We start from the raw sequence: 27084 nt of genomic DNA on the forward strand, positions 1-27084 counted from the left end.
TAATACTAAAATTATACTGAATAAGATAGAAATTAGTTAACTAATACTAATAATATGTATACACTATACATAGACGGTCGCAATTAATTTTGACATTTATATTACTTCCCAAGAACAACAGCTGATGACGGCGTTATATTCCGCAAACATTAACCGAGACATTACTAATTTAAATCTGCCTCAAATCAATTTCCACCTGCATGCACTGCATCAGACGGTCCAAGTAGTGATCGTGTAGATACACATAAGTTTTGATTTGTTTACCGATACAGAAATATTAAGCATAAACGCTGGCAATGTAAAAATGGAGCGTTGTAAGTTGATGTCAGATGTAGCTATAAAAAAATCTATAATAAGAAATTATATTATAAATAAGCATAATTGTAATTTGTTTATTCGACACTATACGTAAAAATATTTTATTTTACTTTTACCACTCGGCGTGCACAATAAACGTCGAAGAATACCATTAGACAAAAATAAGGGTCAGTTTTATGAGTGCTGTATAAAAAAGTTGTATTGTTCGCAACGACCGTCGCTTTGATTTTTATTGCAGTTATCGAAACTAATCTATTTTGTAATCGAACACTCAGCTAGTAATAGACAAAGTCCCAGCTATACGGTGACATTAAAAAATATCATCGGCGTCTTTTGAAGTGATGTTCCGCCGTGTGGTACGTATCATGTGGTTCGATAAAAGTTCGTATAAGGCACTGCTGGCACTGTTTTGAATTAAAAAAAAAAAATCCCGTTTTTATTTCCACCGGAGTCCTGTAAAAATGTATGGTTCAGACTGGACGACAGATAAAGGAGAACCCGAGGGCAAGTCGGATACGCGACTCTGGAAAATATCACATTTATTGAGGGCACCGGCACTTGGACCAATATATTATCCTAGAGCCGTTTTCCCATTGCACCTCACGGTATTTTTTTTTTTTTTTTATCGGTTTGTGGCCACCGTCTTCTCTACTTTACGTGACCAAAGTTATCTCTGTCGTTTGGCTGCTGCTATCGCTTGAGGTGGCTGCCGCTATTACTACTGTTGCGGTGCCATGTGAGTGTAATCGAAATGAAATCCGACCACATGCATATTACCCGTCCGTTATCAATCACACGCCTTTGCGACGGTTTATTTTTTGCACTTTTTTTTAACTCTCTCGGTACTTTTTACGTCCTTTATCGTCCGCGCGCCCATCGTTTCCGGTCCGCCGATCGGAACACGTTAGACATTTTTCTCACGTGGCATCCCCGAGATCCGCGCGTCATTAGCTTTAAATTTGTACCGCATAAAATAACTTCCCCCGTGTAATACCAGCTATGTCTCGTTTTCCCCGACTAACACCACGCCACCCGTCTTGTACGACCGCCGCCGCATCGGATGATCTCAATAAAATAATAATAACGTTTATTCTCTAATAAATTATCTCTTACGTTTTAAGCGCAAATGCACCACCAGAATAGGCTAAAAACCCGACCCACTCGACCCAGAAACCCGATGGTTTTTTTTTTTATGAAAAACCCATTCGAAATCCAACAGTTTAGTTTAGTCAGATTTTACCTAAAATAACAACACGGGGTTTTTTTGGGCTGGGATTTTTTATATCAACCCTGATTTGTACCAATTGTTTATGTTTTCAACCCAACCACAAAATCAGTGTGAAGAATGACGTTAATGATTATTTTCATAGAGACAAAAGATTGCAATTAAAATAATAATAAACAAACGAAATAACTTATTTATCGAAATAATAAACAAACGAAGTAACGTATTTATTGAAATAACAAAATAATATTTTTGAATATCTATTGTATTTTATGTAAAATAACAAAAAAACTTTTTAAACAATTATTTTTTTTCTAAACGAGTTGTATCCAACTCTATGTTATTTATGTAATAAAAATTATATAACTCTATACTATTTATACTAACAAACAAATAAAAACACTGATGAATGATATTAAGATCATTATAATCTGTTAGATGGTTTCAACTATAAAATTGCAACATTATAATTCTTAAACGTTATTATCTAAACATTTCCTAAACACTATCTAACACTATGGCTCCAAACAATTCAAAACACATCTCTATATGTACGGTTAATGTCTGAATAAGATGTAAACTGTATTATCATATTTTCATAATTTCCCGTATATTTTCTAATGAAATTAACCTAATTCGTTTAAAACATATTTTATAGTAAGGGTTGTTTAAGGTGTTCTTATTCGATAGGGCCCTTAAAAGTTTGTTTGTTCTCTATACTTACTGTGTATAAGCTTTATAATATAAAAATCTAGTTTTTTGTCGTATAATACGTTTCCAAGCTGATAATTTTCACTTGTTGACAATTAATTCGTTAGTTAAATAACTTTTTTACATCTAAATAAATCAAGTTCTACATCAGGTAAAAGGTGAAATCCAAGAAAATATTCATAATATATTATTATTATGTCAAGAAGCTAAATTTATTTTTCTATTTTTTTATTTTAGTAATTTTTCTATTTTTTTTTTCGTTAGAAAAACATTTAATTGCAATCTATACTGTATACTATAATTTTTATGACAAGATAAAAAAACCAATATCGAGATAACGGTTTTGGCATTTTAGTGCCAGCCGGCTACAATAACTTAAAATAAGGAACTTCCATATATGTTATCTATCTCTTAGATAGTGGACACTGTAGCTAAAAGACGATTTTTTTTTTAATATTCATTTGATTATGCATCTACATGTATTATGTAGGTAAGTATAGTTATTATGATGAACGAGCTGACTAATCGGCTTATAATATTTGTATTATACAGTCTTAAAATATAATCATACTCGTACGTATTAGCTAACTTATGTGTACATTAGAAATTAGGATATACATCATATAATATATAAATTAATTCCTAGGAAATGTGCGGATAAATAAACACTGCCTTATACATTAAAGTTTAATTACAATTCGTTGACCATAAACAACCCACGCAAAATAACTTTTTAAACCATTCAGTATGTTAACTGAGCAGTGAATGATGCTAAGCATATAATACAACTATTTCTACAATCAGTATAAATACCTCCCCGGGTTTTCATCATGGTTAGGTAGGACTAAAATTAATTACTTCAAAACTACTCTTTGATGCAAATTCGTAGCGAAGTGTTGAGAAAACTTTAACCTTCATTCCGACCATTAATATCATTTTATATGAAAATGGTTATTAAACTTTTTTTTATCGTCTTTAAAGCATCAGTTAGTATTTATGCTGCTTGACCTCAAACCTAACAGCTGTTGTGATTCTACCAAGTTGTCTTGTTTTTTTTTAATACTTATTTTAAAACGTGTTAGTACAGTTACACCGAAATTGACATAAAGTGACCCATTAACTTGTGTCTTGCACCACACACATAGCCAGTTTAAAAGCGTTTATTAACTATTTTCTTTTTCAATATTATAAGATAATTGTACTTTATGTTATTATATAAAAAAAATATGACAATTTCCATAAAACAATCGTAGAACTCGGTTCTTACAGCGTATATTTTTGGTTACTTTGTTCAAAAACGTGTCCTTAGGGTCACTCACTTCTGAGATTTTAGGTAGTTTTATGTTATAACAATAACTTTTACTTAAAGGAGATAATTTGTAATACTTTGTTTTCCCCAGAAAGTGCAAGATTTTTCATAATTTTAGGTTCACATATATTTTCAAGATGGATTTTTTCTGTCTATCATGTCCTCGTTTAATTGGCTATTCTGTTTTAATAACTAAGTTAAAGATCTTCAAACCAAACTGAATAATTTCAATCTTTCCACCAAGCCCCGAAATCAGTTAATATAAATGTTATTACTTATTAGATGGCTGATTGAATGGCGTGATAATTTATAATGTGGTTACCTTCGCCTTTTTATTGAACTGCGGCTTCTTAGAAGCAGTCTTCTTTTTATTTTTATAACAAGTATATAGCTTTTACATTTTTATAATCCGCTATTGATATTATACATTTAACATACTTAATAAGCTAGATTTGTGAATTATTTATCTTTTGATGAACCTTTATTCAGTTTAAATCTCAGTGTCTTTGAATTAGTATCATAGTTTACATTTGAATGCTAATGAAGCGAAATCTCCGAGATTGGGCGATGATCAAAACACGGGCTACTTGGTGTTTATAAACTAGATTTAAGATTAGCTATATTTAATTTTTATAGCTATTTTACATTAATTAGTAATAATAAAAATAGTAAAATTTGTATAACATATATTTATATAAAATTAAATTAACTGTTTCAATCACCTTTGAGTAGTGCAATTTAATCACTCAGACGACACTATAAAATATGTTTTTATGAAAAACATTTTGTTAGGATCACTTTCGTGGAAATTGAAATTAGCTGGTCTAGCTAATAGTAAAGTTGTCTGGAGTATTTATTTTTTAATACAAGCAGAGGCCTTCCGAACCTAACCGGGTGTAAAGTTTTCAAATGAAAAATTGCAAGTATATAATATGACAGTTCTAGGACGTTAGCCATAAACGAGCTGAATAAACGAGCTACGCGCGTTGCCTCGTTGAACATTTCTAATGGAAATTCTGAATGTCTTATTCTTACAGCGTATTTGCTTTGCTATTTTGTACAAAAATGTGACTCAAGGGATGCTCGTTTCTGAGTAATTCATTTGGACGGAATTACCGTTAGCAACTTCTATATGAAATTAAACGTTGTGAAATTAGCAGTATATTTAAGCTGACAAATGAAAAAGGAATGACATATTAATTAACATGAGTACATTTTCAATAATATTGCAGTTTTAACATTTAACTTAATATAATATTCATTCGTTTGCGAATTTGTGTGTTTGTTAGAAATTCAAAGTTCGTTAACTATATTTTAAATTGACAACACACCCGTTTTTTTTGTTCGGAAGGATTTGTTTTTTTGCGACGAATATACTTACAGTACTGCTCATTTTTATAAGCCTAACGCTCTAAAAATCAAAATTAATACCTCTGCGCTTCCATTCAATCATACCTTTCCACGTTTTCCTTTTTACCTCTTACTTCCACTTTTAACAACTCGGTGACTCTGTTGTTCTAATGTGTTACATTTATCATATTTTACAGTTAAACATTTAGAATTACGCATTATTTGTTAAACGTACAAGAAAATGAGTTGTTGAAAAAATAACGCATGTAAAATTATGTTAATCCATCCGTGCCGACAATTATTACTTATGTAGAATTACCACATTAACATTAAAAAATATGTGTAATATTATTTAAAACAAATTCTAACTCAAACTTCAAACCTAACCTGACCATTGCCATTGACCCTCCCTCAATCCGGACCTTTCGAATATAACCCCTGGCTCTTTGAACAATAAATCGATATCGGTATTCATCAAAATAGGATTTTGCATAAAAAAAAAAACGACAAAACATTTTTATATTTTTCATTTTTTTTATATATATATATATATATATATAATAAAATAAAACCGACAACGAACGGTGTTGGTCAGTAAATTGTGTACGCAAAACGCGGTGTAAATGACATTTTTATGCTTGCGTTTTAGATCCCCTCTCTATAGATAGGTTTTGATGGAGTGGTCAATTGACGGGGCACCGGAAAAAAAAATGCCCCAAGCGATAACACCCTCACCCTGTATGCTCTATTTTACATCACTTCCTAACCTGCCTAACCGTGAACTACACCGCAGGTGGGGAAATATATTTTTGCTCGCTTCCGATTTGCATTATAAAAACGAGGCAATTTCCTACGGCAACAACGCGTCGCATATCCGGACTTTCCAACCGTCATCATAGAGTGTCCGTGTAACCAAACCGTAATCAGCCATATTATTAATAGACATACATCATACATTATGTACCTATGCCAACGATAAACGATAATAAAGAATGATTTTTAGCAGGGTTTTCACATTAATTCCATTCCATCGACATTTTGACATTTTACTCATAAACGCTTCGTTTACCGACTACTGTTAACCGCGTTAGTAAGTACTTGCCACCCGCACTCGCTGTCATGGACCACTTATATGAAACATTAAGGGTTCACAACAACTCTTCTCGACTATGCGGTAAGCACTATCCTCAAACGATCTTACGATGAAAGTGTTGTCTCGAGTAGAACCGCGGAGTCGTCGAACTACATACTTGCCACCAAATAGAATCGGTCTCTGTTCTCTTGCATAGTTGGACTAATGCTTAAAACGGTTTCACATGTGATGGTATACAAGTATACTTGTACAATGGTACAAGTGACAATTACCAATCTCGTATATACGCGGCACAAACTAGAAAATATTTTGTATTTTAGTATTTTCATGGCAAATATAAAATACGTCGCCTTATTGCTTAGAATTATATATTATATAGTGATATTATTGTCAGTCAATTATTGGTAAAAATATATTCAAATAATAAGACAATTCATAATTATTACACTATCCTACCGGCGTACGACAAAACATATGTATGTTTTATATTTAGAGGAAAAATGAAATTTTTGGAGGGAATACATTCTTGAATTTTACTATTAAAAACAAGTGCTTGATATTGCGTTCAGTGTGTGGTTTAATTAATTTAATGACGTGAAATCCGACCAATGGATGATTATTTGCGTTAATATTATTAATATCCCTTTCGCCACGACAGAATAGTGAAAATGTGTGCAAATAACTAGGAAAACCGAATACCGCGAACCAAATAGCGACTGTCGTGCAACCCTTATCGCGCGGTTGTAATATCGGCAAAGCGTTAACTCACACCTATTGTAATAATTGCTATCGAGTTGTGCCGTGGCTAAGTGAATAACGAGTATCAAACTTTAATAACAATAACAATATTCACCCCAGCTGTAAAGAGACTTAGCGCTCCGTAAAGCGGTTGGATATATTTTTTGAATGACGACAACCGCTTGGAATAATACACGTTATTGTTTTAACTCGAGACCGACATAAAATATTATATAAATGCAATTAATTTTTCCTATTTGTTTTAATTATTATCTAGTTAAATAATACAATTTAAACGGTCGTTCATTTTCAGCCCAGACGGTCTGGCTATTTAATGCTTCCCGAAAAATAATCGAAGCCCGACGCGATAATATTTTTAATTGTTCTTGTAAAAACAATTAAAGTTTAATTTCTTTTTGCCATCCCATTGAGTCGGGATTCTCTTTTGTTCCTTTGTTTTTACTTTCGACGACCAACTAATTGACCTCGATGATAATATTAATAATACATATGTAATAATATGTATATGTATACCAGATGATTCTTTTGACGCCCTACACCATTTTTTATTAAAATAATTTATATTTTGTAATTTTTCTTTTGGAAAACATTTTTTTTTGTTATAATACAATATTAAAATGTTTATCTTTTTTAGTATTTTTAAGAGCTTTATCGACTTTTGAACGTCTTAAAACAGCAACGTATACATTTTATTAACTTTTCAAATTAAAAATAATTTGCTGAACATTTTCACTGGTCGATAACCAGTTTAAAAGTTATTAAAGCTTAAAATTTAGGACGGGAGAAACAATGGAGTTTTTAAGTTATTTTTATCTGCGCGCATTACTCAACCACACTTCACCACCCGTCCAGAACAGAAGTAAAAAACTATTGTAAGATACTAAGACCGAAATATAGCGTGTAGAACATTATCATCTCGGTCGGTCGATCGGTTTAGTCAATGCGATATCCGCGAAAAACCAAAAAAACCTATATTGGGAAAAATATATTATCGTAAACACTGCGGTGAAACGCATGTTCTTTATTTTTTTTTTGGGGGGGGAGGGGCAAAAAAAGTAACAACGGTCGTTTTACCGGTGAAAAACCTGTGTGTGCGTGTGTTACAAGTCGTAAAAAAAAACTCATCCGCGGTGTGTGTAGCGCTTATCGATGGACGACCACGGCCGTGTCTAAAACATTATTTAAGAGCCGAGGGATCGGATCGTCGACCGTTATGTAGTTTTTTGTCGTGTAGTATATAGTATAGGTATCGGCCGCCGACGCCTGGTATTTTGTTACTATGTTTTTTTTTTATTTTACGTTCGACGGGGAAATACATTAAAGGGAGAGTAGCGAGAAGAAAAAAAAATAACGGAAAAATATATCTAGTCATTTCGCCGCCTCGCATTCCCGCGGGAAACGTACGGGAGTTTGTAGGATTTCCCTGGTAGAGTCAGTAGAAGCGGCGGCGGCGGCAGCGGTACCTATAACGACCGGCGAAGCTGAAGGGGTTGACCGGGATTGAATGCCTATACTGCAGAGTTCTGCGCGCGTTCCAGTCGGGTATTTTCGGGAATAATCGCGTTTCGCCGGGATCGGACTTGGATAAAGCACAGACCATTGCCGGTACACGCGTGCCTATTTAATATTGTGTACTTATATTATTGCACGTCAAACGCGCCGGTTAACGCCGACACGGTGGCCCACCCCGTCACTCGCCGTGTAATTTCATACCATTTGCCTACCAGGTACGGACGAAAAGCGTTTTGATAACTTGCCGGTCCGTGGTCGCACCCCTGTGGTATTTTTCCTCGTCGAAAATGTATACTGCTTTTTTATACCCCGATGGTTTTACGTGCGATTTAACATTTTTTTTTTATACTACCGTATCGAAGCGTGCTCAATTTTTCTCCACACGCTCAACTTATTTCTAGAACCGTTTGATAAATAATTTCCGTTCCGCAAAACGTCTGCTACGTGACACGTCGACGTTCAACGTAATGTTATTTTTTTTTTTGCAAAAAAAAAAATCGTACGTTCAAATCGCACACTTGGTAAACATTAGGGCTATAGTATCAAAGTATCTGCGCACTGACACTTTCATAAAGCCTTAGGAATCTTAAAATAAATTAACTCGTTTATCGTGATTACAGTTCTATGATTAACGATTAACAATTATTACAACAATGTGATCTCGGTTACTGGTAACTTTGAAAAAATGATGAAATGCTTAATTAATTTGATTTATTTAAGTTAATTTTGTTGTAATCAATCGTGTAATTTAACTATAAACTAATCGTAGTGACACCCAACACAGACAGCAAACTATAATAGGACTAAAATAAATATTTTAACCTGTCGTTTATTTTCTTAAATACATATATGTATGTAATTACTTATACACATCAATGCGAATTATGATACATTATTAATTACAGTAAAATGTAAATAAACAGTGTGTTTATTTTGTATTCTGTAATAAATAATAATGCACATTTCTTAATAATAAACGATTTAAAACTAGAGATTAAACTATCAACGCCTATATTACAGTATAGTATTTACAAGAATATCTGTCGAGATTTATTAATTTTTTCAAACTCAAATATAATTCGTAATACCTTAAAGATAAAATAAAATCAACTAATTACAAAAAGGAAAAATATCGTTATGACACTTGAGTGGACTCGTTGGTTGCTCTGCAGATGAGCTATGATAAGAACAAATATAAATTAAATAATATAGTTCATACAATTGTTGTCAATGTATAAAATAAATATTATTTTCCCTATTTGAGTTTGTATCTTTTTTTTCAGGACTCGATGTTTGCGCATTTGTGTGCCAGACAAATACTCAACCAAATAAAGTGTTCATCCGACTACCGAACATTTTCTTCAAGCGTATTCTACCTTTACTCCTCTATAAGAAGTGTTGATAGGTAAGATATTATTAATATAACAAATTAATCATTAAACTTGGTGCACAAAATAATCAAAATGTATAAGATAAAAAAATTATACCCAACACAATAGTTGAATGCTTTTATAATGAAGACACAAATATTGGTTATTTTAATAAAGTATTAATCGAGTTCATCTATTGAAATCAATTTAACTTTTGAATAAACTAAAATAAAAAACCTCGTTATCCGCATTGTATGTTTACAAAATTTGTTTTTATTTTATAGTTTTATTGAGATTTATCAGAATAGTTATCACTGCTTTAATCTTACACAAATTTAGTCGGGATAATTATTACCAAGTACATCTTCTTGTACTAAAATGATTTATTCGAGCTATATATCAAAATAATCGCGATTGCACCAAACCGTTATAGGGCCATATAAAGTGTGATATATATTGAGGTATTATTTCAAAGTGACTGCTATAATACAAGTATAATAACAGTAAAAGGCCATACACTTATTGTACATCACACATTGTGTGTATCACATTCCATTTACATTATAAAAACACTTTGTAATTTACACGACTTTATTGTTATGATTTTAGCTTACATTATTTAAATAGTGTTTTTTTTTTATTATTTACTACTTTTACTGTATAAAAGACGGTTCAAATATACAAAAAATATAAAAATATAGTATAATATAATCAATTATATCAGAAAAATAATTCTATCAGTTCTAGTCAGTTATGATCAACGGCTAATTAATTTTACATTCTTCTCAGTAAAAAATAGCCAAAATAATTGTTTTATTTTAAAAAAATAAATTGCATTTTATCTGATAATCAATAATGTTTTTTTATAGTAAAAAAAATAACAATTTTCATTATGCAAATTTAAATTGAACAATTTTATGATAACAGAAATTTGATCCTAAAAAAATTCTGAATGTCTTATAGATTAAGATTAAATATCAGTTCATAGTGTGCTTTCTTGCTAATATTAAATGTTTAAGACTATATAATAGTTATATACTCAACACAAAAAAACATGTAATCATATTTTTACTAAAAACGTTAAGCTCATCACTCAGTGGATATTGAAAACCCCCACTAAATATCATATAAATATATATTTAAAAGTACATATTTTGTCCATAAACTTTATGTGAACGTATCATTAAAATATGCGCCGACACGTTTCCGCCCGTTACGGTGAATACTTCAAAATGATTTATAACCAGCGTTTTTTCTTGTCTGCCTAACTTGTCGTGAAGTACTTGTTGAAGCCGTAATAATTATTACTATAAGGGCTAAGTCGGAAATAAAGAAAGGAAATAATCCTAAAAAAAAAATCCTTTTTATTTACAGACAATTTTTTTTCTTATTTTTCTTCCTTTATCATCTCTCACGCCATAGACAAATGATTATAATATTATTTTTGGATTATTAATGGTTCATAACACCGTTATTCATCTCGCTTCGGGTTTTTTCCCTCCCATAGCATACTTACTATAGTGTATTATACGGGGCATACACCATACGTTAAGATCCATTAATACACCACATGCCACTTGTTAAACAAGACTAATGAAGTCGTAGGATTTGAAGAAATAACACAACTTTGAAATTATTTTCTTGACAAAATGTGTACCACATAATATAGTTTACGTGAAAGGGGATTGTGTATAAATGAATCAGTTTATTACTCTTTGAATGAAATATTATATAATATTAATAAAGTGATCCAACATGATGGAATCGTATGAATATCGTCGTCTTAAGTTTTTTTCTGTTGTATGTGGTAAATCTAATTTTTGTCCAGATATTATGCCGGAGACCGCCAGGATGTAATACACAGAATTGTTAGATTTGTAGAAAACTTAACCTTCTGATCGAATTGAAATGCACTAAAAAAAAATAAAATAATAAGAAAAAGACCAAACTACATAATTATTACCGGTTGTGGTCGAGATTTACACAGTGACTGTATAATAATCTATTATATGCTGCCATATGTGTGAATATTCATACGTGTACCATAATTTGTGTCTGATGTTCTATAAATTTCCAAAACGACCCACATACGGTAGGGTAAACATGATGGGGTACACATACACTGTGGGCAAAATGAATTGTTGGTCCCGTGAGAGTACACGCGCGCACAGAGCGGTTTGAGTGTGTGTGAGGTATGGCTGGCGAAGAGAAAGAGGTAACGGCAAACCCGTGGCTGTATTATTGAAATAAGAGCACCGCCGACATAATGGCGATCCTTACAGTCGTGTTCGTATGTAGAATTGTGTTGCGGAAACAAGAGAGTATGGCAAAAAATTCGTGGCCACATGCACATCCTACACTTTCGGATATACACATACACCTTTTTCCGTTATCCTCCCGTCCAATACACAAAACGCGCTTGTGTATAATATGTGTTGCTGTACACTGTATGCGGATGTAGCTTATGAAAAAATACCATTTGTTTACGGCACCGTGTTGGCCTATTTCCCAAAATGAACATACATGTGATAGCACTCGTGTTACACGCAGAAAAATGTCTGTCAATAACGGCGTATTTTCTTTATCCGTCGCCACGTCACGGCCGAAGGAATCTCGGACACCAAGACGTGTGTTAAATTACAATTCCTGTTCTCTTTCTCCACTTCAACACTTACAACTTTTCCGTAAGACCCACCCTATAATTATACGCAAATCGTTGTTAATGCTATCTTTGTAATACCAACATGTATAATATAAATATTTATCTGTGCAATTTTAAGAGGGGAGACTGTTTAATTAACCCTAAGTACAAAATTAGAAGGAAAAAATGTTTTACGTAATGTATTAACTTAATAATTCAACTAACAAATAACAAAAAATATCTAAGACACAGTTTAATCAGAAGAACGAAAAATATAATGTAATTTATTAATATAAAAAACATTAACGCGGAAATTCTAATAGAGAAGTTGCCGTTCTTTTTGTCAAAAGATGCCTTCATGAAATAATCACCTTAAACAGAACACAAGTCGCTTGTTATTTTCTCGTGGTCATCTCCTTCATCCGTGGTAGTATACAACTTTAATGGAAATGTTTTTAGGCAAGCTGTAAAAAAAATTGTTTGCATAACTACCTAAAACTGGTTATTGAAATTCTTATCGGCTGATAAGATTTTATTTATTGATAAGAAAATCGGATGATAACTAATACGATGATAAAAAAAGTCATAAAATTAGCCAGGATATAATATTCAGATAATAATAGATGTAACAGTTATAAGAATGGTGATTTATAAGGATAAATCTGATAGTTACAGGTATGATAAGAGAGCCTAAGAACTCCATGTTTAAACATTTTTAGCTTTAGCTCAAAATAATAATTTTGGTGGATTATCTAGCAACATTTTTTAATTATAACAAATACATCTAAAACAGAGTGATTGCAACCAAAGCATGCAAAATACAATTTTAGAATAGTTAAGTCATAGCCGCTAATATAGGTACACAATGATAATTGATAGGCTACTCAAAGTATAGTGGCTTGATAAAGGTAAATTAAAAAAATTGTTTTATGTGCTTTAGCCGAAATAAAAGAGTCCAGCGTTATACTTTTTCAAACTATTTGTTTATTTGCTTCGAGTTATTTTGCATATAAATCGTTGTGCTGCCAATAAATCTTGTTTGCAAATAATAAGGTTGGGCGTAATCTCTTTTACGCAACAGAGTGTAAACGGCAGAGATTGAACTACTTGACAAACTACCTTATTTGTCTGAAACATACATCTGGCATTTGTATACGTTCTGAATGAATACAACAATTATTAAAATAAAGTCCACTTCATTGAGGTCGATGTGAAGTAGAACATATTGGGGTCGAAGAAGTTTACAAAGGCTTGCAGTAATTATTATTATAACTGAAAGTGTTGTAATCACATTCAAATCAACACTTCGATACGAATCTGGAAATGGTTAGAATATTTAATTGCGGTAAAAGCATTAAGTGAAGGTCAAAATGTGATTACAATTAGATTTTTATCATTAGAGTGGATACGATTATGGTTGAACGGCTGTTTTTTTCTATTAATATTTTGCTGTTGTTACCGATAGTCAAATCAACAACATAATGCAAGTTTTTTACAGACTCCTGATGGCTGTTTATTCACTCCTAAGTCTTATATTATAGTAACCTAGACATTTGCTACGGTCAAAGTATAATATTCCCCCTTTTGGGATTTTGCTCAATCAAAATATACGTATAGAATAATCTATAAACGAATGGAACTAATTTTACTTTTTTTAATTTGTATCCCAATAAAAGCGTACCTTACACGTATAATTTCTAACTAATAGGCTCGCTACATGAAGAAATAGGTTTCGATTAGAAGGGGTAAACTCTTTAAATATTTTGCCTAGTTTAAAAATATTTAAAAAAAATTGTGTTTCATTCCACTGAACGTGTCACGCTGGTAAGTAGTTTACTTTAGCTCTCGTTTGCGAGTTTTTCGTTTTATCTAGCTATAACCTATCCGTAAGGTTTTCCAAACAGAGAAACGTAAAACACAAGACCCTTTTGTGTATAACTCATTGAGAACTGCTATCGCCGTGAAAAACACCTACGCCCCACACTCAGCGAAACTAAAGAAAAGAATAGAGGGTCGAGCCACGCTGCAACAAGCAGCATGAGAAATTTCGACCCTTTGGTTTCCCTGTCAATAACTTACTCTAACAATGTTATACCCCTGAAAATAAGATCACTCAAAGAAGTCTAAATTATTATCACACCCCGACATAAGACAGCACCCGCAATTTACAGGTGACCGCTCGACCTTTTAAGAGTTTTAAATGTGCCTCAACTTTTCGGATTAGTATAATTATTAAACGGAACTTAATTCCGCGTCACTACACTCCGACTTCAATCCTTATGAAAACATGATTGGATTTTCAACAGTATTGTTATTCAAGCTAGATAATATCTTGATGGGTTTTTATTTATTTTTAACACTTTTCCAACGTCAAATGCCGATCAGAAAATATCACTTTTATAAACCATAGCAGCTACTCCGCACTATAATCGCTTTCGGATATTGTCTACCTCTCGGTAGAGATGCGCTAGGAATATAATATACAAATAAGCTGAAATCGATTTGCTCATAGGCAAACAACATACACTTCATAAAAAATCGAAGATTCTAATATTTGAACCGTTCACGTTTTATTAAAAAAAAAAATTGTAATTTATTAATAATATTCCAATGTCTTACATCAGGTAAATCACCCGGTATAGCGCATATTGAAGAAAAACATTAGACCTTCCTTAATTATTATCCACAACAAATTTAACAGTTTCTACTTAGCCATCGAAAATTGCTGACGTGGTATATTGCAAAACTAATGATTCGGAAAAATATTACCATTTATTATGTATTGATAGGCAAGTGAATGTCGATGGACCGTCTATGGTCTGTAGTCCAGATCGATTACGGTATAGGGTATTTCAAGAAAGGTTTTCGGCAGTGTGATTAAAGCTTTGCCGATTTTACATTATCTTTCGGTCTATCGCTTAAGACTCGAAAATGCGTCATTTATAATAATTTGTTAATCATGTTTTAATATTTAATAATAAAATATTGACTAAAACGATGTACCCGTTGCTTATTGGTACTGCCCAGCCACCCGAAAAATATGCTCAACGTCACAAAATCCCTAAACCTTATTTCTGTCATCACTAGTGGTTTAAATTATAATAATTATAAGTATAGAAGTATTGAAATTAATTACTTAGGTAGTCAAACATGTAGCATGCTATTTCCAGTACTGATACGACTTTGGAAATAATGTTACAATCCAAGTAAACATGTAACGAGAAGACAATATATATATATATATATATATATATATATATTATATGTATGTTTTATGTCACTGGCAAGTTTTAAAGTCATCTCAAAACGTTACCAGAAATCCAAATCCAATACATGATTTTCCCTCCTGAGAGGTGAAAGTTTTTAATGGTTTATCACTTACAAATGTAACTTTAAAACATGCCAAAACTTATTTGCGATTTATTGATAGTCTATAAATCCAAAAGTTTCTTTTTTTTTCCGAGTTTCAAACCGGGTTTCTGTGTTTTTATAATGTTCGTATGTTTAAAATTGCATTTTAAACAATAACAATTTAGCCTGAATTGAACACTATACGATGTAGTACGATCCCAGTAGGGGTTATACTTGCAATGAAACGAAAACAACTATATCACTATCGGAGATAATATAACATATTCCAACGCTGATAAGAATTTTCTAGAGAACCGCATTTCTTCTAATATATATTTTATTCGATGTAGTAATTCTACAATATCTTTTTTCATTATATAATAATATGGCGGGGCTCGATGATGCTCTTTACCTATCAAAACCCACGGAGTAACTAAGAAGTTATCCTGGTTAAAAGGTAAACCCACTCGCCAACACTGAAATACATGTATCTGTATATATATATATATATATATTTGTTCAGCCGTTGGCGAACGACATACAACAAATAATAGCCAGCCTTTTCTACCGCAACTTGTACTAGCCCCGCTATCATAAACCGGCCGTTTGTTTCCATTTTACATTGATTTCCTATGGGGTTTGTAGAGCTACACATCAACGAATTTGTCGATAATAACCCACTCGACCATGGCCTACGTGGTGATGACTTTAAATGTCTTTGCTTCCTTACATTGTGTTCATTTCTCTTGTTGGATGAGAAATATGAACAAAAACTAAGTCAATAGTAGTCGCTAATTCTAACTTGAAATACAAAAAATAATAATAATTTATTATTTAACAAGTTCATGATCACAAAGACTATTGAAAATATATAACACTACAATAATTTGTTTATCAGCTTAATAATTATTTGTAGTTAAACCTGAATGGATACCGTCACGTTGCAGCTAAAACCGGAAGCTATCTTTTAGAAGATTTTGATACTAAGTGACAACATTATCAAAGATATTTAGTATTTTGGCTCTAGAACCACATTATTTGTCGAAAAAAAATCATAAAATTGGGCATAAAAATTCAAAAAAAAACTTTTTTTTCCGGGAGGTAATCTACCAACAGCGCGCGCCAAAAATTTGGAAAATTGGCTACTTTAAACGCGTTTTTCCAAAAAAGAAATATTTCGCACGTCGTGAAATATGTAGCTCAATGAACTTTAATCCGATTGACATGTGGTTTGGCGCATTTTTCCCTTAACTTACTGGCCTAAATACCAAATCAAGCAGCTGTAACGCCGCCATTTTTAATTTGCTCGATATAAAATTTTGTTATAAAATACTTTGAATATTCAATTTCATAATGTAATTTATTTAACTATGATAAATTTAACTATTTTTTTCAAAAAAAACCTGGAACAACCGGTTTTTACACGACCCTTCCTCCTTAATACCTGTAACTAAATCCAAAATAATTAAAAACTTTAATTTACTTTTTTATGTGAATAATTACGTATTAGTAATTAAAATATGTACGTAGAAAAGTAAGTTACTTTTAAACCAAATAAATGCTCACTTAATAAATGTGTCTAACTTTTTATAAATACAATTTAACATAAATTCTTTTGTAACAATTATTTAATGAAGTTAACAGCTTTTTTTATTACCGTATATTTGCAATGTATACCTAAGCCTGAAAAAAGATATTGTGAGTCCATTTATAATTAAAAGTTTTTCAAGATAACCAAATATTTAAATAAAACCATGTAATAGACAATTACATGTCCGAACATGATTTGATTTAACTCGAACTTAAAATTATTGTTTACTAAGACTAAATCATTAAATGAGCGAGTACAAAAACTAGCAAATTCCAAATTTTGAAATATATAAGCGTACAAAACAAAAGTAGAATACCAAAATGGGGGGAAATAAGTTATTCTATATTTTTGCTAATAATCAATTTTTTCACTAACAATATATTTCATAAAACAAAATGGACTTGTATGATTGTTGCACGATCCTTCTAATAATTGCTGATTCGATTATTGTTGATGTTTGAACGAACATTATTGTAATTGAAAAACTAAATGACAACTTGTTTAGTTGCAGTGCATGTTTTATATAATTAGAATGTATACTATTTTAATAATTATCATAACTATGTAATTTGTATACCTAACACATTATAGCCAACGACTCAGAAGTATAGGCCTAAATGTAAAAACGAGTAAAAAAAAAATGTTTATTGTAACTAATACATTAAATTTTCCAAATTACAGGAGCATAATATTTCCTCTACTCAGTATTATTCTACATCCGCCTGTAGATTTGTTTGAATTTTTTTTTTTGAGAACCAAGAACTGTGCATCTCTATTGATCTCGTTCACGTTTTCAAAGTCGTGACCGTAAAACTATTCATGTTTTTCGAGAGACTAGATTATTTTTTTCGTTATTGTTTTGAAGCATTTTTTTGTTTACACGTTAATGGTTGAAACGCCGTTGGAATGTATAACATTATAAACGTGCGCAGCAATGATATCATTAGACAGCAATGCCATTTCGTGTTCATAATAAATTAGGCAATTTCGAATCAATTTAGTGGAGTGACATTCACGGCATGCGTGTTGGTGCACCAAAATATCGATATAACTCGACCATCAACTTTATTAACAGTTAAGACGCATAATAAAATATATATATATATATATATGAATATTATAGTATGGATATTATCAACGTATACCGATACAGAACACGCGAAGAAGAATGTATTACCATAGATTTAACGATAAAGCGAGTGTTATTTTACAATTTGAAAATGAATTTGGTTATTGGGGAGGTCGCTTTTACTCCGCCGACCAACAGGGAAGTACTTAATAACAAAAGTTTATGTACTTAAAAACTTCTCGGTGAACAATAACATAGGCTGGTCGTTGAAAACGACTGATGCCATCGTATAAGCTGTTCTTAAGTTATTATATTATAAGTAGAAGTAGAATAACGATGCGAACATATTGAATATGACTCAAGTCATATTTAAAGTCAAATAGATAATCAGTTAAGACTTATAAATGCATATTATTTTTAAATTATTGTAGCATATGTTATTCATTATTTATTATATTATACTACCTGTTATTATTATACTATTTATTACTATTATATATATTATACTATTTTTGTAAATGGAGTTGATTCCGTAGTATAGAATATTATTATTATTATATTGCATTATTTCGAGTGTGAATAACCATTTCATACAAATTAAACACTAAACAAAATCGCCGTATTTAACTCAATAGTCATTATTGTAACAACAATTTTAAGCCTCTATGAAATGTTCTTAGAATTAAGATTTATTACAGTCATAGTCATAGTCACGGCATAACGCGGATATGGGATAGTAAAAATATATTATGTACATTTTTACACTTATAACCTTTCAAGTTTATCTATCATATTTATTTATTAACAATTATGATTTATGTGCACAGTCGTTATGTGCTTCGACCCAAAACTATTTTTAATATATAAACGAAAGATTTCCTCCCTTAAATGATTTGGGTTTTATCGTTTCAAAGTATAGAAACTAGAAAGTTCTGGTTAATAGGCTTTTCCTGTTTTAACGAGTTTGGGGTTTTGACTTCAAAGTTATAGTATTAGTAAGATCGGTGAACCATACCAATATCATGTATAATAATTACCCCATAACGAAGTCATACATAAAAAAAAAGGAATAAACGGTAAACTACGGTATTATTAATAGTCATATTTACCTTGATCATAAATAACAACATGATAAACTATATTAACTTTTTCGTTCATAAAATAAAAAGGTACGGGATTAAATTATAATACAAGTTGTTCAGTATACAAATTAAAAGGACGTCGTACACCCATTTATTAGGGAAACAAGTATTTTTTGCAAAATCTTAATTTAACAGTTCAACTGTGATGTGTAATTATTAGTTCAATAATTATAGGACTCTTTTGGTAGTTAATTTAATTTTGCGTCTATCGTAGCAACCTCGACAGCGATTTAAAAAAAAAATTCATCTAAACATAGCTATGAATATTCTCTATTATTGACTACATAATAATCGTAGAAAACATTTTTTTTTTACATATTTAAAAAAATGAGAACTTTATCTAGGTTCTCTCGACGGCTTTTGGTTTTTTACTAATCCAACATTCACTATTTAAATTTTAATACTGACATTTTTTTACTTTTATTGAGCGCTTGTATTAAGATAAAATTCAAGTTTTCTAAAAAAACGACGAGAGAAACTAGGTAAAATTCTTCTCTTTTTAACGGTACAAATTATTTTTCGTACCGGGACATAAGAAACAACCTAGCAATACCACTGAATATGGAAGAAGTACTCAACGAAAACAATATCACAAAAATCATTACATTCTTAACTAAAATTAATCTCATAAACGAATTTTAACAATGTAAAAATATTTTTCCGTAGTCAATAGGTCACAATATAGTTTGTATTTTTCCTTTTCTTTTACTTCTAATTTATACTAGGCTACCTTTGATGTTAAAGCCTTATTTTCAAATAAAAAAAAAATAAAAATTTTTTTTTCTATGATCATTTTACTTTGACTTACACGCTCTTCCATAAACATGTTTTTACGATTATTTGTAAAGGGTATGACGTTCCTTTAAACCATTTACCGGTAGGGGTTTTTATTTTGTAAAATTCCTAAGAATTATACAGAGAATGACATCATTTACATATGGCTGCCAATAACAGTAGCCTGTAGCTATATTTATAATGTAAAGCAATTAATAATTTTATGTATATAATATAAAAATATATATTATACCTTTCTTCAAACTAGATCTTCAAACTAGCATAAGATTTTCTAAGAATGTAAAATCTGTCATATTAATTTTTAACTTCTAATAGTTTCGTTTGAATTTGTTGAGGTTTATTTTTTGTATTGGTCATAACCTAATATTGCTGTATTGAGTCTTAGTTTTCAACTTTGTTTGGCTCCAGCTTACTGAATGAATGTAATATGAATTGGAAAGTTTGTTTTAAATGAAATATGTCCCGGCAACAAAACTGCAATCAGTGTATGGTTTTTGTACAATATCGAATGGTAGTTATTAATTTAGCTATAATCACTATTCACTGAACACTTTCACTGAATTGAATTATTTCAGTTATTTCATACCGCACACTAAATACACCTATTGTTGCGCTATTTTTTTTTATTTGCTGTATACAGGTACATTTTGTATGGAATACAACACAATAATTGCAGACAACAGATTTATTTTCCGAGTAAAAATTAATCTTGAATAATTACGAAACGTGATGGTATTAGTGATATTCTGCGCTGTATGTTTATTATATTCAATGAAGATTATGAAAGCCGTTGTTAGATGTTTGAACACTGTCTGCTTGTTTAGTTGTTCGAGTGAAAGAAATCAAGCAGCTGTGACAACAACAAAATATAATATGAGTAAAATAATAAATCATTCGACCACATATTTTATTCTTTGAGATTTATTATTATACGCCCTTGGGGTGACCGACGCGTGACGTGCGCTTCTAGTGAAGAATTACAATTTTAATTCCTTGAGCGTGATTAAAGAAAACTTGTAGATAAAATAATGAACACAAGCAATTAAAAGAACCTTTACCGTTTGTTTATAATGGCGTTATACACGAGAAACGCAGGCTTGAACTTAATTTTCGTACACATACATCACAGCACCACTATAGCAAAATTTTTTATTTGTAAACGGTTTCATGTTTTAGACATTTTTTAACCGCGTTAACAATGTCCAGCATTCTTTTTGTTCCTTACTCGACGGGCCGAGAAGAAAACATGTTAAATTAATACGTCTGGATTACAGCTGGCTGCCTATTTGTTTGAACGCCATTCAAACAAAATAATTTTTATTATGTTTTTTATTATGTCATTTTCGACGTTTATTATTTAATATTTTCACAAAGCACTACAAAATGACTACTTGGTGTTATTTAAAAATATGAATACACACAATATAGTTTTTAAATAAATTATCTTATAGTTGTATCCTTTCAAAGTTTTTATTCGATTTACTGAAATCCTCATTGTGCATACTTGTTTATTATGATTTTTGAAAAACATAATCATCAACTTTATAAATTAAATTAATTAAAACTGTAATATTAGTCTAACGTCAGGTTAGACAAAACAAAATATTTTGTTTTCATTTAATAACCAGTGTAGTTAGTTTTATCGTACATTTTATTGTAAAACGACGCGAATTCATTAGGTTTTATACTACATTAAATCTGGATTGCTAGACATCTCACTAATAGCTTGACAAATCGTTGGTAGTGATTTTGTTAAACATTAAATAATGGCCAATTTATTGGAATAAGTCGTTAAAAATGTATTAGTTGTGTAATTTAGCATCAGCTATTTAGATAATTTTTTTTTTCATTAAAAGCGTGTATTATTTATACTTATATATTTTTTTATAGTATTAGTTATAAGGACAATCTATAAATAAAATAAGCACATTTTATGTTTTTGCATAATCCTAATAGAAGTACTTTTTAGTTCTTACAAAAACAGTACAATAAATTAGGAACTGCTAGTAGTTTATGGCGTGCTTACACCACAAAACAGGGTCGTTTCTATTCGGAATAACTTTAAACGAAAACCGTGCGTCTCGAATATTTTCAATATCATATTAAAGTATGTGTTGTGTATTACTTGTTTTACATTAAATAAACGGTCTATTTGGAAGTGGTGTTTAACGCTATAGCTGCTGTATGTTTTCTATACGAGTTCGTGCAATGTAAATTCCGAAAACAATAAGCAACCGAAATCCCTGTATATTTTTTTATCGCCATTTCGGTTTTGAATAAAATTGCGCTGGATTTCGCCGAATCCCGTATGATTTTCTAATAAAACGTACTTTATACTACACTTATTGCTTTTAACGTTGGGTCGTTTCGGATGGATTCGGCGACCGAGGACGATGTTGAATACCATCGATATAGCACACATGTCAACGATGGCTACAGAGAAAATGAAAATTACCGTCTACATAATACGGTTCAGCCATGACTTATTTTATACACGACCAAACGATTGGTTCGGTTTGGATAATATAATAGCGATTTGTGCTAACACATGGCAATTCACCGTACACACATATGTAGCGATATTGCATACCCCGAGAGCCGTTTTATAATGTTTCAACGTCAATCGCATCGATTTTTTCACTCCAAGATTCCAACAGCTACTATTCGTTGCTGCTGTTTATAAAATCAATTTGACTTCATAAACTTTACTTGCACTAGTTTCGAATAGAATTCCAATTAAATACGACGACAGAGTTTTTTTTATCTGTACCGTGTAAACAAATTTATCAAAATGAGCATATTTTGTCACATCTCCCATCCAGCACTATTGTATACCCGCTATATGTATACTGAAACTAATAGCGGTAAGGTAATTGACAACATATTAATTAATTGCATACAGCTAGTTATTAAATTAGAACGAAATTCATAAATACCTATTTTTATTATTCTTCATATCTGTTGAAATTTATATTCTCAAATAATTCCCTATTTAGCTGGATTTAAAATCAAGGCGTACGAGATTAAATCGCCAATTGATTTTGAATAGTATTGATAAATATTTTTTAACAACGTTTTTAGTGGCTCTTTTCTTTTTTATTAAACACTCAGGATTGCAGAATTTTTTTTTGTAATATAATATATATTATTGCTCTAGTCTTCGTTGATTGCTTGTGATTTATTTTTTTTCCAACGCTCAAGCACGTACCGAATTTATTGAACTGTAACATTGCTCTTTTTCGTTTTTCTTTCCTTTTTCCTTAATAAAAAAACAATTTTGGCCGGATACAGCAGCGTGAAAAGAAATTGATAATTTAATTGTGTCGAAAGAAATGAGATTTTTTTTTACAATAGGAAACACTTTGCTGGTTTGTTGAAATACATTTGTTGAGTATTGTTACATTTAAATTATTCTGTTATGCTTATAACAATAAAACAAATAAAACAATGCGAACCCTTTGAATTCGGTTTATTTACCAAATGCACATAGTATAAAAAATTGTAAGTAAAGTATAACAATACCACATGCTTGTGGTAATACAATCTTGTGGCAATATAATCTCTCCTTCGCTGTATACTAAGTAAGTGGAAACCACTAGACAAGTACATATTAACCGACAAGATAGTATTTTGTTCGATGAATTTTAAACAAATCTTATTCTATGTTGATTTATGAAAACACGCAATAAATTATTTTTTAAGATATAATTAAATTTTTAGTACATTTTAATTACTTGTTTTTTATAGAAAAGATTACAATAGCAATTACACCGGTAAAACGTAATAATTGTTAATTTATTAAATTATGAAATAATAATTGAAAATGTTTCAAATTATTATTTTCATTTCAACAAGATTTTGTGTTTCTACATTACAAAATAATGTTAAATTTAATTATTTTGCATTATAAAACAATTATTCTTGTCAGAAACGTTCGGCACAATAAGTTTACAGTTAATAATAGCGAACTGTCAGTGGTGTACTTCTGAAATTATTATAATTAAATTTGTTATAATTATGTAGTTCCGTGGAAACTTTATTGGTACATATTTCTATTGTTTAATAATTTTAAAAAAATGATCCTCAACATTGCAATCCGTCTGTATTTTATTTATAATTCGTTAGGGAAAATAATACAAGGCCATTTCGAACAATCCGTCAAATATGTCACACTCAAAACTTTTAAGAATAGTTCGGCAACTTTAAAAAGTACTAATATTTTCAAACAGACTAAACTCTTAAGCAATTGCTCGCAAGTTTTCGATAAAAAAAATGCACGTAAGGCGTTATTGTATGCTGAAAATACATGTTTATTTGAATGGAATGTAAATCAAGAGATTGCACATAGTTGTAAGTATTTGTAATATATATATATATGTTATACATATGTTGTAAAATATGTATTTTTTTTTTAATTTATCGTTTTACCTTTACTGCATCACTTGGAATATGCAATTGAGTTAATATCGTTATAACGACTCAGTGGTGCCTTTCAATTAAAGCCAAAAGCTCGAGTTATTATTTTTTAAACACGGTATTCATAGAAAAACTCGTTGCAATTTTCAATATTTTAGGACATAAGGCAATTCTTAAATATTTCTTCCGGAGATTTATCTGCTATTATAAGAATTCCGTTATCCCAATGGGATTGTTGCTCTAGTATATTCAAACGATAGTCGTTGGCATGTGGAATGTAATAACAGAATTCTACCACCTATTGCAAATATTTCGAAGACAACATACATGTATAATAATTTATACGCAAATTATCAATTTCGATGTTATATTGTTGCACTGCAACGGAAGTTTTATCCGACACCGCAGTACAGCTTTTGTTGTTAAAACCGTAGAATAATTTCAAGTGTTGTATATAGATTAGAACGTCAGCATTAATAATAATACTATTCGACCTTGTTAACGTTCGCACTTTGACGTGTATTGTGTTAGTTTTTAATTAATTGTCAAATTTACAGTACTTCCAATTTAAATCAATGCATAAACACATACCTAATATCATTTATAAGAAAATAACTGAAATACCCGAATAAAATTGTCCTATTGATTAAAATATACTTGAACAGTCTGTAAACTAAACGTCTTTTTCTATAACAGGAAATTATTACGTTTTGGCATTATTATAAGGTGTAATTTTAGATGGTTATAGCTGAAAATGCCAAAACCTAGTTTACGGCTTAAGTTAAATATAATAATTATACTATAGGTACAGCAAAATTAACGAGCAAAGTTTTGAATTTTGTTGAATAATTTTGAAAAGTTATTTTATAAGAAGTTCCTAAATAAACGTAAGTAACGTCGAGATCAAACAATTTAAGTATTTACAAAAGGCGCTCTCCTCTAAACTACTAAAACGTAAGAAACGAATATTTTAAATTGTTAAACATAATATAAACTCGTTTAACAGCATAAACATTTAATAATATAACATTTTACCCTTTATGTGTTAGTGGCGTATATGAGAACTACTTTTGTACATAGAGTAGACGTGCAGAATTATTTTAACGGTTCAGAAAATATCTAGACCGTGGCATTTTAAACTACCACAGATAGGCAAAATTATTTTTTTTTATGATAGCATTCATTTAGCATTCTATAACAGTTATACTACTTATTTGTAACAGTTTTCTTCAAGGAAACACCAATGAAACATCAAAATCCAATCCTGTAGGTGGTGTCTGAAATAGATGCCACTAAACTGTAAAGGGCTATGCATTTTCCTAGACTTGCATACATTTAGAAGTATTGATTTATAGTGAATAAAATTTAATCGTAACCATAGCATGAAAAATACTCAACTTCGCATAAAATATAACACAGTCATTCTATAAAATATCAATTATTTATTTTTTATTTAAACCACATTTTGGCACCTGTAGATTTAAATTACTTGTGCTTTGCGCAATTATTAACCTTGACAAATAATAACATACAATTAAAAACTACAGAATGTAAGAATTTCAATGATATATCATTGAATAATATTATTTTCTTAAAAGTAATAAAAACGATTATTCTAGATAGTTTTTTTTTTATCTACTCTTGAATGCAAAACTAGTGTAAAACAAAACAAACGAATGATGCTACCATCCATGTAAAATTATAAAAGAAATTCAACTATGTACTTATTTAAGTTGTTTTAATCTGCAGAAAACGACTGTGTAATTTTTCTTTCATACTTCTTTTTCATAGGCTCGTGCCAAAATCAATTATATTAAACTTTAAAAAATAATAACAATAAAACGCGTTCCTGTATCTAGTACGAGATTATTAAAAAAAATAATTCGTTCGTTTTTCATTTCGGCGGTAATTCTATCAAAAATGTTTGTTTTTATCGTTTCCCTGAGTGCGTTAATGGCCAGATAGCCTAGTACATTTTGGGCTATTTCACTACCGAAACAGATAATTAGCGAGGTCGTTAGGTTAGGCCAAAATATAGGGGCGGCTGTAAAACGACCAAAGGCCGACAATTTCTCTACTATAATATAATAGATAGATAACGTGGAAAAAAGTTATGCTCCGCGGCGAAAATTGTATTATTAATATTATAAAAATATTATTACAAACACTCGTGAATAATGTGCGGCAAAAGAAACTTTCATTATTTTTTTGTTTGTGTCCTCGCTACTTTTTCAGACTTTGGAAAGTTTTTTTTGAAAAATAGTTCACCTAAATCGTTTGGCGTTATTATACACGAGACAATGGCGTATCGGGGTCGTAAACCGTACAAAACGCCCAAAGGTCACGTTTGAAATTTATAATCCAATTTTTTATTCAATCTCAACCAAGGTCCGTCGACGCGCATACAATGAATTAAACGTATAAAGTATCCG

General features: G+C 30.8%; 1 protein-coding gene across 3 annotated transcripts in view; it reads left to right on the forward strand.

The window, feature by feature from the left end:
- The window catches only part of LOC126846365 (leucine-rich repeat-containing protein 24-like), a 97474-nt gene that overhangs the window by 55490 nt on the left and 14900 nt on the right, over positions 1–27084 (forward strand). For all 3 annotated transcript variants that reach the window (XM_050585706.1, XM_050585707.1, XM_050585708.1), the window contains one exon: positions 9561–9682. The gene's annotated coding sequence lies outside the window, so the exon portion shown is untranslated. The remainder of the gene's footprint in view (positions 1–9560; positions 9683–27084) is intronic.

This window comes from Adelges cooleyi, unplaced genomic scaffold (assembly GCF_023614345.1).
Source record: "Adelges cooleyi isolate 19-005CV unplaced genomic scaffold, UGA_ACOO_1.1 ACOO_flye_CR_arks_rails_tigmint_CR_PRNA_9, whole genome shotgun sequence".
Taxonomy (NCBI): Eukaryota; Metazoa; Arthropoda; class Insecta; order Hemiptera; family Adelgidae; genus Adelges; species Adelges cooleyi.